Consider the following 16,829-nt stretch of genomic DNA (forward strand, 5'->3'; position numbering starts at 1 on the left):
AAAGGACAACTCTACCAAGCGGAGGGAGCTGTCTCTGTCTTTACCACAGTTTGCATCCTCCTATAATCAACCTGTGTAACAGAAGGGGGAATTTCAACTTTAAGACTTCTCAATAATCTGATGCATGTTTTCACTTATGATGGAACTTAATTGACCTACTGATTTGACCTTAGTTGACCTACTGATTGACCTTAATTGATTGTGTGTGTGTGTGTGTGTTGTGACCATTTGAGATTTGCTGTGCTGAATTGTGTGAACATTGTTAACCACCCTCCTCAGACTAGAGCTTCTCCTGGCAGTTCACACCCTGTTTATAAATCTGGGGATCCCTGTTCTGCCTGCAGCCCCTCTGTTAGAGCTGCACGGGGAGACGGAGATGATGGTGGGAAGTTTGGGGTTAACTGGGTTCAAATCTTCCTCCAAGTCAGAAAAATTACATGGGACATTCCAAAATGGGGGATTTTTCCAAGGGAAAAAAGTAATTATTGGTATTTTTTAACATGGTTTAGTTAGTGTTGATTAAACTGTTACATTGAGTGTTTTATCGAAATGTACATACAGTTACAAGGCCATGAAAGGCACTTAGCCCTCTCTCCTAGAGACAGACACATGTACTTAGCCCTCTCTCCCACAGACAGACACATGTACTTAGCCCTCTCTCCTACAGACAGACAGACACATGTACTTAGCCCTCTCTCCCACAGACAGACACATGTACTTAGCCCTCTCTCCTACAGACAGACAGACACATGTACTTAGCCCTCTCTCCTAGAGACAGACACATGTACTTAGCCCTCTCTCCTAGAGACAGACAGACACATCCCCAAACTCCCACTGCACTTAGACTTCCCTCCCTGTCTCTTAACCCTCCCTCCCTCCCTCCCTGTCTCTTAACCCTCCCTCCCTCCCTCCCTGTCTCTTAACCCTCCCTCCCTCCCTCCCTCTCTCCCTGTCTCTTAACCCTCCCTCCCTCTCTCCCTGTCTCTTAACCCTCCCTCCCTCCCTCCCTGTCTCTTAACCCTCCCTCCCTCCCTCCCTCCCTCCCTGTCTCTTAACCCTCCCTCCCTCCCTGTCTCTTAACCCTCCCTCCCTCCCTCCCTCCCTCCCTCCCTGTCTCTTAACCCTCCCTCCCTCCCTCCCTGTCTCTTAACCCTCCCTCCCTCCCTCCCTGTCTCTTAACCCTCCCTCCCTCCCTCCCTCCCTGTCTCTTAACCCTCCCTCCCTCCCTCCCTCCCTGTCTCTTAACCCTCCCTCCCTCCCTCCCTCCCTGTCTCTTAACCCTCCCTCCCTCCCTCCCTGTCTCTTAACCCTCCCTCCCTCCCTCCCTGTCTCTTAACCCCTCCCTCCCTCCCTGTCTCTTATCCCTCCCTCCCTCCCTCCCTGTCTCTTAACCCTCCCTCCCTCCCTCCCTCCCTGTCTCTTAACCCTCCCTCCCTCCCTCCCTCCCTCCCTGTCTCTTAACCCTCCCTCCCTCCCTCCCAGTCTCTTAACCCTCCCTCCCTCCCTCCCTCCCTGTCTCTTAACCCTCCCTCCCTCCCTCCCTCCCTGTCTCTTAACCCTCCCTCCCTCCCTCCCTCTCAGTCTCTTAACCCTCCCTCCCTCCCTCTCAGTCTCTTAACCCTCCCTCCCTCCCTCCCTCCCTCCCTGTCTCTTAACCCTCCCTCCCTCCCTCCCTCCCTGTCTCTTAACCCTCCCTCCCTCCCTCCCTCCCTCCCTCCCTGTCTCTTAACCCTCCCTCCCTCCCTGTCTCTTAACCCTCCTCCCTCCCTGTCTCTTAACCCTCCCTCCCTCCCTCCCTCCCTGTCTCTTAACCCTCCCTCCCTCCCTGTCTCTTAACCCTCCCTCCCTCCCTCCCTCCCTCCCTGTCTCTTAACCCTCCCTCCCTCCCTCCCTCCCTCCCTGTCTCTTAACCCTCCCTCCCTCCCTCCCTCCCTCCCTGTCTCTTAACCCTCCCTCCCTCCCTGTCTCTTAACCCTCCCTCCTCCCTCCCTCCCTCCCTGTCTCTTAACCCTCCCTCCCTCCCTCCCTCCCTCCCTGTCTCTTAACCCTCCCTCCCTCCCTCCCTCCCTGTCTCTTAACCCTCCCTCCCTCCCTCCCTCCCTGTCTCTTAACCCTCCCTCCCTCCCTCCCTCCCTCCCTGTCTCTTAACCCTCCCTCCCTCCCTCCCTCCCTGTCTCTTAACCCTCCCTCCCTCCCTCCCTGTCTCTTAACCCTCCCTCCCTCCCTCCCTGTCTCTTAACCCTCCCTCCCTCCCTCCCTCCCTGTCTCTTAACCCTCCCTCCCTCCCTCCCTGTCTCTTAACCCTCCCTCCCTCCCTCCCTGTCTCTTAACCCTCCCTCCCTCCCTCCCTGTCTCTTAACCCTCCCTCCCTCCCTCCCTCCCAGTCTCTTAACCCTCCCTCCCTCCCTCCCTCCCAGTCTCTTAACCCTCCCTCCCTCCCTCCCTCCCTCTCAGTCTCTTAACCCTCCCTCCCTCCCTCCCTCTCAGTCTCTTAACCCTCCCTCCCTCCCTCCCTCCCTCTCAGTCTCTTAACCCTCCCTCCCTCCCTCCCTCCCTCTCAGTCTCTTAACCCTCCCTCCCTCCCTCCCTCCCTGTCTCTTAACCCTCCCTCCCTCCCTCCCTCCCTGTCTCTTAACCCTCCCTCCCTCCCTCCCTCCCTGTCTCTTAACCCTCCCTCCCTCCCTCCCTCCCTGTCTCTTAACCCTCCCTCCCTCCCTCCCTCCCTGTCTCTTAACCCTCCCTCCCTCCCTCCCTCCCTGTCTCTTAACCCTCCCTCCCTCCCTCCCTCCCTGTCTCTTAACCCTCCCTCCCTCCCTCCCTCCCTGTCTCTTAACCCTCCCTCCCTCCCTCCCTGTCTCTTAACCCTCCCTCCCTCCCTCCCTCCCTGTCTCTTAACCCTCCCTCCCTCCCTCCCTCCCTGTCTCTTAACCCTCCCTCCCTCCCTCCCTCCCTGTCTCTTAACCCTCCCTCCCTCCCTCCCTCCCTGTCTCTTAACCCTCCCTCCCTCCCTCCCTGTCTCTTAACCCTCCCTCCCTCCCTGTCTCTTAACCCTCCCTCCCTCCCTCCCTCCCTGTCTCTTAACCCTCCCTCCCTCCCTCCCTGTCTCTTAACCCTCCCTCCCTCCCTCCCTGTCTCTTAACCCTCCCTCCCTGTCTCTTAACCCTCCCTCCCTGTCTCTTAACCCTCCCTCCCTCCCTGTCTCTTAACCCTCCCTCCCTCCCTCCCTCCCTCCCTCCCTGTCTCTTAACCCTCCCTCCCTCCCTCCCTCCCTGTCTCTTAACCCTCCCTCCCTCCCTCCCTCCCTGTCTCTTATCCCTCCCTCCCTCCCTCCCTGTCTCTTAACCCTCCCTCCCTCCCTCCCTGTCTCTTAACCCTCCCTCCCTCCCTCCCTGTCTCTTAACCCTCCCTCCCTCCCTCCCTGTCTCTTAACCCTCCCTCCCTCCCTCCCTGTCTCTTAACCCTCCCTCCCTCCCTCCCTCCCTGTCTCTTAACCCTCCCTCCCTCCCTCCCTCCCTGTCTCTTAACCCTCCCTCCCTCCCTCCCTCCCTGTCTCTTAACCCTCCCTCCCTCCCTCCCTCCCTGTCTCTTAACCCTCCCTCCCTCCCTCCCTCCCTGTCTCTTAACCCTCCCTCCCTCCCTCCCTCCCTCCCTCCCTGTCTCTTAACCCTCCTTCCCTCCCTCCCTGTCTCTTAACCCTCCCTCCCTCCCTCCCTGTCTCTTAACCCTCCCTCCCTCCCTGTCTCTTAACCCTCCCTCCCTCCCTGTCTCTTAACCCTCCCTCCCTCCCTCCCTCCCTCTCAGTCTCTTAACCCTCCCTCCCTGTCTCTTAACCCTCCCTCCCTCCCTGTCTCTTAACCCTCCCTCCCTCCCTCCCTCCCTCCCTCCCTCCCTGTCTCTTAACCCTCCCTCCCTCCCTCCCTCCCTGTCTCTTAACCCTCCCTCCCTCCCTCCCTCCCTCCCTCCCTCCCTGTCTCTTAACCCTCCCTCCCTCCCTCCCTGTCTCTTAACCCTCCCTCCCTCCCTCCCTGTCTCTTAACCCTCCCTCCCTCCCTCCCTGTCTCTTAACCCTCCCTCCCTCCCTCCCTGTCTCTTAACCCTCCCTCCCTCCCTCCCTCCCTGTCTCTTAACCCTCCCTCCCTCCCTCCCTCCCTGTCTCTTAACCCTCCCTCCCTCCCTCCCTCCCTCCCTGTCTCTTAACCCTCCCTCCCTCCCTCCCTGTCTCTTAACCCTCCCTCCCTCCCTCCCTCCCTGTCTCTTAACCCTCCCTCCCTCCCTCCCTCCCTCCCTCCCTCCCTCCCTCCCTGTCTCTTAACCCTCCCTCCCTCCCTCCCTGTCTCTTAACCCTCCCTCCCTCCCTCCCTGTCTCTTAACCCTCCCTCCCTCCCTCCCTGTCTCTTAACCCTCCCTCCCTCCCTGTCTCTTAACCCTCCCTCCCTCCCTGTCTCTTAACCCTCCCTCCCTCCCTCCCTCCCTCTCAGTCTCTTAACCCTCCCTCCCTCCCTCCCTCTCAGTCTCTTAACCCACCCTCCCTCCCTCCCTCCCTGTCTCTTAACCCTCCCTCCCTCCCTCCCTCCCTCCCTGTAGAGTAACCTGTAAAAATAATGGTTGGAGGAAACCGTCGGCAGATGTTTCTTTGTAAAATGTAATAAAACAGATTAACACAGAGGAACACTGAATCAAATAAATGGCCTTTACCCAGCAGTAGATACAGAATCATCAAAGTAAAAAAAAAAAAACATCAATTTGTCATCATCTCAGAGGAGAACAGATGAATAGAGTAGATCAACTACATTTTCAAGGTGGAAAGGTCACAGGAAGCATTCATATAACATCCACTGGCTTGTATGTGTTATAGCTTAAACAGAAGCAGAGATAGACGTGTGTTACCAGCAGACAGACATCTCTGAGTAGAATGGCTTGGGTCATAACGCTCAGCATTCTACTGGCTGTTCAGATCAGAACCATCCATCCAGACCAGGATATCAGAACCATCCGTCCAGACCAGGATATCAGAACCATCCGTCCAGACCAGGATATCAGAACCATCCGTCCAGACCAGGATATCAGAACCATCTGTCCGGACCAGGATATCAGAACCATCCGTCCAGACAAGGATATACTCAGAGAACTACTCCCTGGTCATCCCATCTTCTGACACTCAACTACACAGAGAACTACTCCCTGGTCATCCCATCTTCTGACACTCAACTACATAGAGAACTACTCCCTGGTCCTCCCATCTTCTGACACCCAACTACACAGAGAACTACTCCCTGGTCCTCCCATCTTCTGACACTCAACGACACAGAGAACTACTCCCTGGTCATCCCATCTTCTGACACTCAACTACACAGAGAACTACTCCCTGGTCATCCCATCTTCTGACACTCAACGACACAGAGAACTACTCCCTGGTCCTCCCATCTTCTGACACTCAACAACACAGAGAACTACTCCCTGGTCATCCCATCTTCTGACACTCAACGACACAGAGAACTACTCCCTGGTCATCCCATCTTCTGACACTCAACTACACAGAGAACTACTCCCTGGTCATCCCATCTTCTGACACTCAACTACACAGAGAACTACTACTGTGCCGGTGGAAGTACAGTAAAATAATGGCACAGGACTTATAAGTATATCTTGTCAGCCTACAGCCTATGGCATGGAGTATAGCCAGGTAACATACAGAAGGCCAACTCATATTCTGTTCTTCTGAAATACATTCTCTTCATATCATAATGTTCCTTTAGACCTGACTAAAATAAATCATGGATTTATTGTGATGGTGTGTATTACATTGATTTATTATACTTTTTTAAATGTAGATGTTCCATAGGGGTGAATCAGTGGCTTGTATGCATGGAGGCCTGGAGATGCTAAACGTGTTTATTTTAATTAATGGTAAATGATTTACCGTGAGAGGGGCATGACAATAACCGGCTGACAAAATGTCATGACTACCCACAGCCACAACTCTACACTGCCATTTCCCAACCTGCCACAACTCTACACTGCCATTACCCAACCTGCCCCAACTCTACACTGCCATTTCCCAACCTGCCCCAACTCTACACTGCCATTTCCCAACCTGCCCCAACTCTACACTGCCATTTCCCAACCTGCCACAACTCTACACTGCCATTTCCCAACCTGCCACAACTCTACACTGCCATTTCCCAACCTGCCCCAACTCTACACTGCCATTTCCCAACCTGCCACAGCTCTACACTGCCATTTCCCAACCTGCCCCAACTCTACACTGCCATTTCCCAACCCTGCCCCAACTCTACACTGCCATTTCCCAACCTGCCACAACTCTACACTGCCATTTCCCAACCTGCCACAACTCTACACTGCCATTTCCCAACCTGCCACAACTCTACACTGCCATTACCCAACCTGCCACAACTCTACACTGCCATTTCCCAACCTGCCACAACTCTACACTGCCATTACCCAACCTGCCACAACTCTACACTGCCATTTCCCAACCTGCCACAACTCTACACTGCCATTTCCCAACCTGCCACAACTCTACACTGCCATTTCCCAACCTGCCACAACTCTACACTGCCATTTCCCAACCTGCCACAACTCTACACTGCCATTTCCCAACCTGCCACAACTCTACACTGCCATTACCCAACCTGCCACAACTCTACACTGCCATTTCCCAACCTGCCCCAACTCTACACTGCCATTTCCCAACCTGCCACAACTCTACACTGCCATTTCCCAACCTGCCACAACTCTACACTGCCATTTCCCAACCTGCCACAACTCTACACTGCCATTTCCCAACCTGCCACAACTCTACACTGCCATTACCCAACCTGCCACAACTCTACACTGCCATTTCCCAACCTGCCACAACTCTACACTGCCATTTCCCAACCTGCCACAACTCTACACTGCCATTTCCCAACCTGCCCCAACTCTACACTGCCATTTCCCAACCTGCCCCAACTCTACACTGCCATTTCCCAACCTGCCACAACTCTACACTGCCATTACCCAACCTGCCACAACTCTACACTGCCATTTCCCAACCTGCCACAACTCTACACTGCCATTTCCCACCTGGACAAAAGGAACACCTACGTGAGAATGCTGTTCATTGACTACAGTTCAGCTTTCAACACCTTAGTACCCTCCAAGCTCATCACTAAGCTAAGGACCCTGGGACTGAACACCTCCCTCTAAGGACCCTGGGGACTGAACACCTCCCTCTAAGGACCCTGGGGACTGAACACCTCCCTCTAAGGACCCTGGGACTGAACACCTCCCACCAAGGACCCTGAAGACTGAACACCTCCCTCTAAGGACCCTGGGGACTGCAACTGGATTCTGGACTTCCTGAGGGGCCGCCCCCCAGGCTGGTCTTCCACCGGCTCGATGCACACACTCACACATACTACACTGACACTCGCACATACTACACTGACACTCACACACACTACACTGACACTCACACACACTACACTGACACTCACACACACTACACTGACACTCACACACACTACACTGACACTCACACACACATCCACTACATACGCTCATTTACACAAAACACACACACGTATTTTGACGCCCCACACACACACACTCTTTCACACTCTTCACGCTGCAGCTACTCTGTTTATTATCTATCCTGATTGCCTAGTCCCTTTAACCCCTACCTACAGTACACTCACTGAGCAGTTTATTAGGTACACCCCCCCCCCCTTCAAGAAAACGGATCGCTCCTCCAGAGGGTGAGTCACGTTGACGTGGCTTGCTATATAAAGCAGGCAGACAGGCATTGAGGCATTCAGTTACAGTTTTGGACAAAAGGAGTGACCTAAGCGACTCTGAGTGTGGTACGATCGTCGGTGCCAGGCGTGACGGATCCAGTGTCTCAGAAACATCCGCCTTCCTGGGCTTTTCACGCACGACAGTTTCCAGGGTTTTACCCAGAATGGTGAGCAACAAACCAAAAGCATCCAGTCAGCAGCAGTCCTGTGGGTGAAAACAGCTCGTTGATGAGAGAGGTGGAAGGAGAATGGCAGGAATGGTGCAGGCTGACAGGCGAGCCACAAACAGACAAACAACGGCGTAGTACACAGAGTGATGTGTAGAATGACGTCTCGGAACGCACAACTCGTCGATCCTCGTCAGGGATTGGCTATTGCAGCAGACGACCACACCGGGTTCCTATCAGCTAAAAACAAGAAGAAGAAGAGGCTCCAGTGGGAATTCCATCACCAACGCTGGATAATTGAGAAGTGAAAAATCATTGCCTGGAACATGACAGCGATGAAGTCTACACCTGTTGTATTTGGCGCATGTGACAAATCACATTTTAACATCTATGGGTTTAAAACAGCAACTCATATTTCCCCTACAGATGACCCAGTGGGGGTGCTTCCCAAATGGCACCCTATTCCCTATGTAGTGCACTGCTTCTGGTCTAAAGTAGTGCACTATATAGGGAATAGGACTCTGGTCTATAGTAGTACCACTATATAGGGAATAGGGCTCTGGTCTATAGTAGTACCACTATATAGGGAATAGGACTCTGGTCTATAGTAGTACCACTATATAGGGAATAGGGCTCTGGTCTATAGTAGTACCACTATATAGGGAATAGGGCTCTGGTCTATAGTAGTACCACTATATAGGGAATAGGGCTCTGGTCTATAGTAGTACCACTATATAGTGAATAGGGCTCTGGTCTATAGTAGTACCACTATATAGGGAATAGGGCTCTGGTCTATAGTAGTACCACTATATAGGGAATAGGGTGCCATTTGGGACACAGACGATCATTGAAATGCAATTAAGAGGGGCTACTCAAATCACAGTGCATCTCCTAGAGGATACACACACACACACACACACACACACACACCACACACACACACACACACACACACACAATAAAAACAAACACAAGTCTCTGCTTGTCAGAACTCATCCATGGGGAGAGTGCTGGTAAATTACCTGTGTAGAATTATTGTGAAGTGTAAAGATGCAGCTGGGCAAATTAAGCAAATAGATTTACTTCACCCACTCTTGTATTCTGTCCAATATCCTCTTGCTGCCTGCCTGCCTGCCTGCCTGCCTGCCTGCCTGCCTGCCTGCCTGCCTGCCTGCCTGCCTGCCTGCCTGCCTGCCTGCCTAAGGCTAGAAACAAGCAGGAAACCATGCACCTGGAGGCTGTTTTCCTTGTTGCTGGTGATTTTAATTGCACGTCAGACATGTGATGCCCAACTTCCATGGACACGTCTCCAACGCCTCTAGGGGCAATAAATCGTAGACCACTGTTAGACCCTCCCTCGTCTGCAATGCCTCTAGGGACGATAAAGTCCTGTTAGACCCTCCCTCGTCTGCAACGCCTCTAGAGACGATAAAGTCCTGTTAGACCCTCCCTCGTCTCCAACGCCTCTAGGGACGATAAAGTCCTGTTAGACCCTCCCTCGTCTGCAACGCCTCTAGGGACGATAAAGTCCTGTTAGACCCTCCCTCGTCTCCAACGCCTCTAGAGACGATAAAGTCCTGTTAGACCCTCCCTCGTCTGCAATGCCTCTAGGGACGATAAAGTCCTGTTAGACCCTCCCTCGTCTGCAACGCCTCTAGAGACGATAAAGTCCTGTTAGACCCTCCCTCGTCTGCAACGCCTCTAGGGACGATAAAGTCCTGTTAGACCCTCCCTCGTCTCCAACGCCTCTAGAGACGATAAAGTCCTGTTAGACCCTCCCTCGTCTCCAACGCCTCTAGGGACGATAAAGTCCTGTTAGACCCTCCCTCGTCTCCAACGCCTCTAGGGACGATAAAGTCCTGTTAGACCCTCCCTCGTCTCCAACGCCTCTAGGGACGATAAAGTCCTGTTAGACCCTCCCTCGTCTGCAACGCCTCTAGAGACGATAAAGTCCTGTTAGACCCTCCCTCGTCTCCAACGCCTCTAGGGACGATAAAGTCCTGTTAGACCCTCCCTCGTCTCCAACGCCTCTAGGGACGATAAAGTCCTGTTAGACCCTCCCTCGTCTCCAACGCCTCTAGGGACGATAAAGTCCTGTTAGACCCTCCCTCGTCTCCAACGCCTCTAGGGACGATAAAGTCCTGTTAGACCCTCCCTCGTCTCCAACGCCTCTAGAGACGATAAAGTCCTGTTAGACCCTCCCTCGTCTGCAACGCCTCTAGGGACGATAAAGTCCTGTTAGACCCTCCCTCGTCTCCAACGCCTCTAGAGACGATAAAGTCCTGTTAGACCCTCCCTCGTCTCCCCATGGGCAAATTAGATCATGACCATGTCTCCTGCTTCCTGTCTACAAGCAAAAGCTCAAACAGGAAGTACCCGTGACATGTTCCGTAGAGAAATGGTCCTCTGAATCGGAGGTTACGCTACAGGACTGCTTTGCTAGAGCTGACTGGAATATGGTCTGTGACTCTGCCGATAGAGAGCTTCATTAGGATATGCATCCCGACGTTGTCCCCAAAGTCAAGGTTTGCTGTTTCCCCAGTCAAAAGCTTTGCATTAACACAGAGGTTTGCGCTAAAAGCTAAAGGGACAAGGCTACTGCACACAGGGCTATCGCAGCCAACCCAGAGGCTACAGCTGAAGATACGAACAGGTACAAGAAGTCCCGCTACGTCCTCCGCAAAGCCATCAAACAAGCAAAAGGACAGTATAGGAACAAGGGTGGAATCCTATTATACAGGCTCTGATGCCCGACGCATGTGGCAGGGGCTACAGTCCATTACGGAATTCAAAGGAAGACCCAGCCGTAATCTACCAAAATGCTTCTCTACCAGACTAATTTTATGCACACTTTGACAAAAAAAAACACAGAACTGTGCATGAGGGCTTCCCCGGGGCCGACCCGGGGGACTGGGTGATCTCACTCTCAGAGGCCGACGTGTCCTAAGTCTTTAATCAGGTCAACACTCACGAGGCCGCGAGGCCGGACGGTATCCTAGGGCGCGTTTTCAGAGCATGAGAAGAAAACAGCTGGCAGGCATATTCATGTTCATTTTCAACCTGTCCTTGTCCCAGTCTGTAATCCCCACATCCTCAAGCTGACCACCCTCATTCCTGCCACAATGACTACAGCCCTGTAGCACTCACAATCTGTAATCAGGAAGTGCTTTGAAAGCCTGGTTATGGCACACATCAACTCCATCATCCCGGATACCCTAGACCCACTCCAATTTGCATACCGCCCCAACAGATTCATAGACAACACAATCTCAGTTGCAACTCCACACTGCCCTTCACCCACCTAGATAAGAGGAATACCTATGTGAGAATGTTGTTCATTGACTACAGCTCAGCGTTCAATACCATAGTCCCCTCCAAGCTCATCACCAAGCTTGGGACCCTGGGACCATGATTCCATATGTGTTATTTCATAGTTGTGATGTTTTCACTATTATTCTACAATGTAAAAATAAAGAAAAACCCTTGAGTAGGTGTTCTAAAACTTTTGACTGGTAGTGTAAATCGAATATTATATCTATATATCTATTGTATATATTGTCTATATCTATATCGTAAATTATATCTATTGTCTATATCTATTGTATATATTGTCTATATCTATATTGTAAATTATATCTATTGTCTATATCTATTGTCTATATCTATATCGTATATTATATCTATTGTCTATATTGTATATATTGTCTATATTGTCTATATCTATATCGTATATTATATCTATTGTCTATATTGTATATATTGTCTATATCTATATCGTATATTATATCTATTGTCTATATCGTATATTATCGCTATTGTCTATATTGTATCTATTATATATATTGTCTATATCTATATCGCATATTTTATCTATTGTCTATATTGTATATTATATCTATGGTATCTATTATATATATTTGTACCTTCCCTTTCTCACTCACACTCAACATCAATTTTCCCCCACGAGCTATTTTATTTATTTAACCTTTATTTAACTAGGCAAGTCAGTTAAGAACAAATTCTTATTTACAATGACGGCCTACCAAAAGGCAAAAGGCCTCCTGCGGGACCGGGGCTGGGATAAAATAAATAAATACAATTTAAAAAAAATTATTATATATATATATTGGACAAAACACACATCACAACAATAGAGACAACACTACTTAAAGAGAGACCTAAGACAACAACATAGCAAGGCAGCAACACATGACAACACAGCATGGTAGCAACACAAAACAGGGTACAAACATTGTTGGGCACAGACAACGGCACAAAGGGAAAGAAGGTAGAGACAACAATACATCACACAAAGCAGCCACAACTGTCATTATGAGTGTCCATGATTGGAGTCTTTGAATTGAAGAGATTGAGATAAAACTGTCCAGTTTGAGTGTTTGTTGCAGCTCTTTCCTGTTGCTAGCAGCAGCGAACTGAAAAAACGAGCTATAATATTGTATATGTTATTCATAGCAATGTTAAAAATATATTTTGTGTAAAATAAGCTCTATATATTGCATATACCTGTACTATTATTTCTGTATTATAACTGTAAATATTTAGATTAAAAACTAAAATGGACTACATGGATTCATGAAATATATGGCATTTATTCAACCTGTCAATCAATAATTATTTGAAGGCGTTGTGTAGTCCACGGATTACGGTACATCCGTTTGCGCGGGGAATCCTCTTGTCATACCTTTACGGTAAATGTGTTGGATTCTGTTGGGGACTGGAGTCAGCGTGATTAGTGAGAGACACACTGCCTTGGATTTTTAAACAATTCTAAGGAAAGTTCATTGTCAACAAGGTAAGGCGCTCGAAAAACAACTACGTTTACAACTTTTTTTTAAATAGAGTAGGTGTTCGTGGTGTTATTGTGGGTACGTTATTTTATGAAACGTTTCATTTATAGACACGAGTGCAGTGGACTGAAGATTTATGTAAACAATGTTGTATTATTGCACACATGACTTAACTTTCATACAGACTGGGCGACATGGGCTAAATGATTGCATTTACGCATTGAACAACTTGTAAATATATATCAAATCCTCCTAAATATGACAGAGAAAATATATTTGTTATGTTTTCATTGATTTCAACATGTTATTTAGCTTTTCATCCGCATTTGGCTGTTGTCCCCCATGTGTAGGATACAGTACACTTGTTTTCTGTTGCCCTGTAATTGTATGGCTAATTCTTACTATGGAGAAAGAAGCGTCTACTCTTTACTACACCAGACTACGCAGCCTGAATTGTTCTCTTTCCCACTTGTCTTAGAACATCCAGGAGGCAGATAGCTCCGGGTTAATGTGGTATGTCCTCCTTGTGATCCTCCTCCTCCTTGTCGTCCTCTGCCTCCTCCTTGTCGTCCTCCTCTCATCCACATCCAATGATGTTGGACAGCTGCCTATACATTAACACTATACAGTCATCACATAATATCATATACATTAACCCAGCATCCGCACCTTTCTTTCAATTTTCTTCTAAAATGACATAACCCAAATCTAACTACCTGTAGCTCAGGACCTGAAACAAGGATAGACATATTCTTCATACCATTTGAAAGGAAACACTTTGAAGTTTGTGGAAATGTGAAATGAATATAGTAGAATATAACACATTAGATCTGGTAAAAGATAATACAAAGAAAAAAAACATAAGTTTTTTTTTTTTTTTGTACCATCTTTGAAATGCAAGAGAAAGGCCATAATGTATTGTTCCAGCCCAGGCGCAATTTAGACTTTGGCCACTAGATAGCAGCAGTGTATGTGCAACGTTTTAGACTGATCCAATGAACTATTGCATGTATGTTCAAAATGTCTGCTGTTCAGGTATGACGAGGATTTTGCGCGCAAAAGTATGTACCGTAATCCGTGGATTCCTTTTAGTCAGGTGGTGAGTTGTGCCTCTCCTTTTAGTCAGGTAGTGAGTTGTGCCTCTCCTTTTAGTCAGGTAGTGAGAGCTCTGGTCTATAGTAGTACCACTATATAGGGAATAGGGTTCTGGTCTATAGTAGTACCACTATATAGGGAATAGGGCTCTGGTCTATAGTAGTACCACTATATAGGGAATAGGGCTCTGGTCTATAGTAGTACCACTATATAGGGAATAGGGCTCTGGTCTATAGTAGTACCACTATATAGGGAATAGGGCTCTGGTCTATAGTAGTACCACTATATAGGGAATAGGGCTCTGGTCTATAGTAGTACCACTATATAGGGAATAGGGCTCTGGTCTATAGTAGTACCACTATATAGGGAATAGGGCTCTGGTCTAAAGTAGTGTCCTATATAGGGAATATTGTTCCATTTGGTACGCATAGAAACAGTTGCACCTTCTGAGATTGTCACAGTGTAGGCTACTGTTGGACCATGCTGAGCTGAGTCCTTTCATTGGGTACATCTCAAATCAATGTCCCTTTTGTGAGACTGGCTGTTACTGTGACTGGGAGTGAAGTCATACTACATTATCCCCCATTGTTCAGGGCTTTATCTCTCTCTATGCCTTTTACCCTCACTGTACAGGGCTTTATAGCTCTCTCTCTGCTGTTCACCCTCACTGTTCAGGGCTTTATAGCTCTCTCTCTGCTGTTCACCCTCACTGTTCAGGGCTTTATAGCTCTCTCTCTGCTGTTCACCCTCACTGTTCAGGGCTTTATAGCTCTCTCTGCTGTTCACCCTCACTGTTCAGGGCTTTATAGCTCTCTCTCTCTCTGCTGTTCACCCTCTCTGTTCAGGGCTTTATAGCTCTCTCTGCTGTTTACCCTCACTGTTCAGGGCTTTATAGCTCTCTCTGCTGTTCACCCTCACTGTTCAGGGCTTTATAGCTCTCTCTCTGCTGTTCACCCTCACTGTTCAGGGCTTTATAGCTCTCTCTGCTGTTCACCCTCACTGTTCAGGGCTTTATAGCTCTCTGTGCTGTTCACCCTCACTGTTCAGGGCTTTATAGCTCTCTCTCTCTCTGCTGTTTACTCTCACTGTTCAGGGCTTTATAGCTCTCTCTCTCTCTGCTGTTTACCCTCACTGTTCAGGGCTTTATAGCTCTCTCTCTGCTGTTCACCCTCACTGTTCAGGGCTTTATAGCTCTCTCTCTGCTGTTCACCCTCACTGTTCAGGGCTTTATAGCTCTCTCTCTGCTGTTCACCCTCACTGTTCAGGGCTTTATAGCTCTCTCTGCTGTTCACCCTCACTGTTCAGGGCTTTATAGCTCTCTCTCTCTCTGCTGTTCACCCTCTCTGTTCAGGGCTTTATAGCTCTCTCTGCTGTTTACCCTCACTGTTCAGGGCTTTATAGCTCTCTCTGCTGTTCACCCTCACTGTTCAGGGCTTTATAGCTCTCTCTCTGCTGTTCACCCTCACTGTTCAGGGCTTTATAGCTCTCTCTGCTGTTCACCCTCACTGTTCAGGGCTTTATAGCTCTCTGTGCTGTTCACCCTCACTGTTCAGGGCTTTATAGCTCTCTCTCTCTCTGCTGTTTACTCTCACTGTTCAGGGCTTTATAGCTCTCTCTCTCTCTGCTGTTTACCCTCACTGTTCAGGGCTTTATAGCTCTCTCTCTCTCTGCTGTTTACCCTCACTGTTCAGGGCTTTATAGCTCTCTCTGCTGTTCACCCTCACTGTTCAGGGCTTTATAGCTCTCTCTCTCTCTGCTGTTCACCCTCACTGTTCAGGGCTTTATAGCTCTCTCTGTTGTTTACCCTCACTGTTCAGGGCTTTATAGCTCTCTCTCTCTCTGCTGTTCACCCTCACTGTTCAGGGCTTTATAGCTCTCTCTGTTGTTTACCCTCTCTGTTCAGGGCTTTATAGCTCTCTCTGCTGTTCACCCTCACTGTTCAGGGCTTTATAGCTCTCTCTGCTGTTCACCCTCACTGTTCAGGGCTTTATAGCTCTCTGTGCTGTTCACCCTCACTGTTCAGGGCTTTATAGCTCTCTCTCTCTCTGCTGTTTACTCTCACTGTTCAGGGCTTTATAGCTCTCTCTCTCTCTGCTGTTTACCCTCACTGTTCAGGGCTTTATAGCTCTCTCTCTCTCTGCTGTTTACCCTCACTGTACAGGGCTTTATAGCTCTCTCTCTGCTGTTCACCCTCACTGTTCAGGGCTTTATAGCTCTCTCTGCTGTTCACCCTCACTGTTCAGGGCTTTATAGCTCTCTCTCTGCTGTTCACCCTCTCTGTTCAGGGCTTTATAGCTCTCTCTCTCTCTGCTGTTTACCCTCACTGTACAGGGCTTTATAGCTCTCTCTCTGCTGTTCACCCTCTCTGTTCAGGGCTTTATAGCTCTCTCTCTCTCTCTCTGCTGTTTACCCTCACTGTTCAGGGCTTTATAGCTCTCTCTCTCTCTGCTGTTTACCCTCACTGTTCAGGGCTTTATAGCTCTCTCTCTCTCTGCTGTTCACCCTCACTGTTCAGGGCTTTATAGCTCTCTCTCTGCTGTTCACCCTCTCTGTTCAGGGCTTTATAGCTCTCTCTCTCTCTGCTGTTTACCCTCACTGTACAGGGCTTTATAGCTCTCTCTCTGCTGTTCACCCTCACTGTTCAGGGCTTTATAGCTCTCTCTGCTGTTCACCCTCACTGTTCAGGGCTTTATAGCTCTCTCTCTCTCTGCTGTTTACCCTCTCTGTTCAGGGCTTTATAGCTCTCTCTCTGCTGTTTACCCTCACTGTTCAGGGCTTTATAGCTCTCTCTGCTGTTTACTCTCACTGTTCAGGGCTTTATAGCTCTCTCTCTCTGCTGTTCACCCTCACTGTTCAGGGCTTTATAGCTCTCTCTCTGCTGTTCACCCTCACTGTTCAGGGCTTTATAGCTCTCTCTCTCTGCTGTTCACCCTCACTGTTCAGGGCTTTATAGCTCTCTC

General features: G+C 49.4%; 1 protein-coding gene across 2 annotated transcripts in view; it reads left to right on the top strand.

Moving 5' to 3' along the window:
- The first annotated feature begins 12,672 nt into the window (after nucleotides 1-12,672).
- The window catches only part of LOC106587983 (tumor protein p53-inducible protein 11), a 75,007-nt gene continuing 70,850 nt past the window's right edge, over nucleotides 12,673-16,829 (top strand). Inside the window, exons 1-2 of one of the 2 annotated variants that reach the window (XM_045708331.2) lie at nucleotides 12,675-12,779; nucleotides 13,253-13,287. The gene's annotated coding sequence lies outside the window, so the exon portion shown is untranslated. Of the gene's footprint in view, nucleotides 12,780-13,252; nucleotides 13,288-16,829 lie in introns of both variants that reach the window. The other variant, XM_045708332.2, reaches the window with a different exon arrangement.

The sequence above is a fragment of the Salmo salar genome, chromosome 26 (assembly GCF_965601325.2).
Source record: "Salmo salar chromosome 26, fSalSal1, whole genome shotgun sequence".
In the NCBI taxonomy this organism is placed as follows: domain Eukaryota; kingdom Metazoa; phylum Chordata; class Actinopteri; order Salmoniformes; family Salmonidae; genus Salmo; species Salmo salar.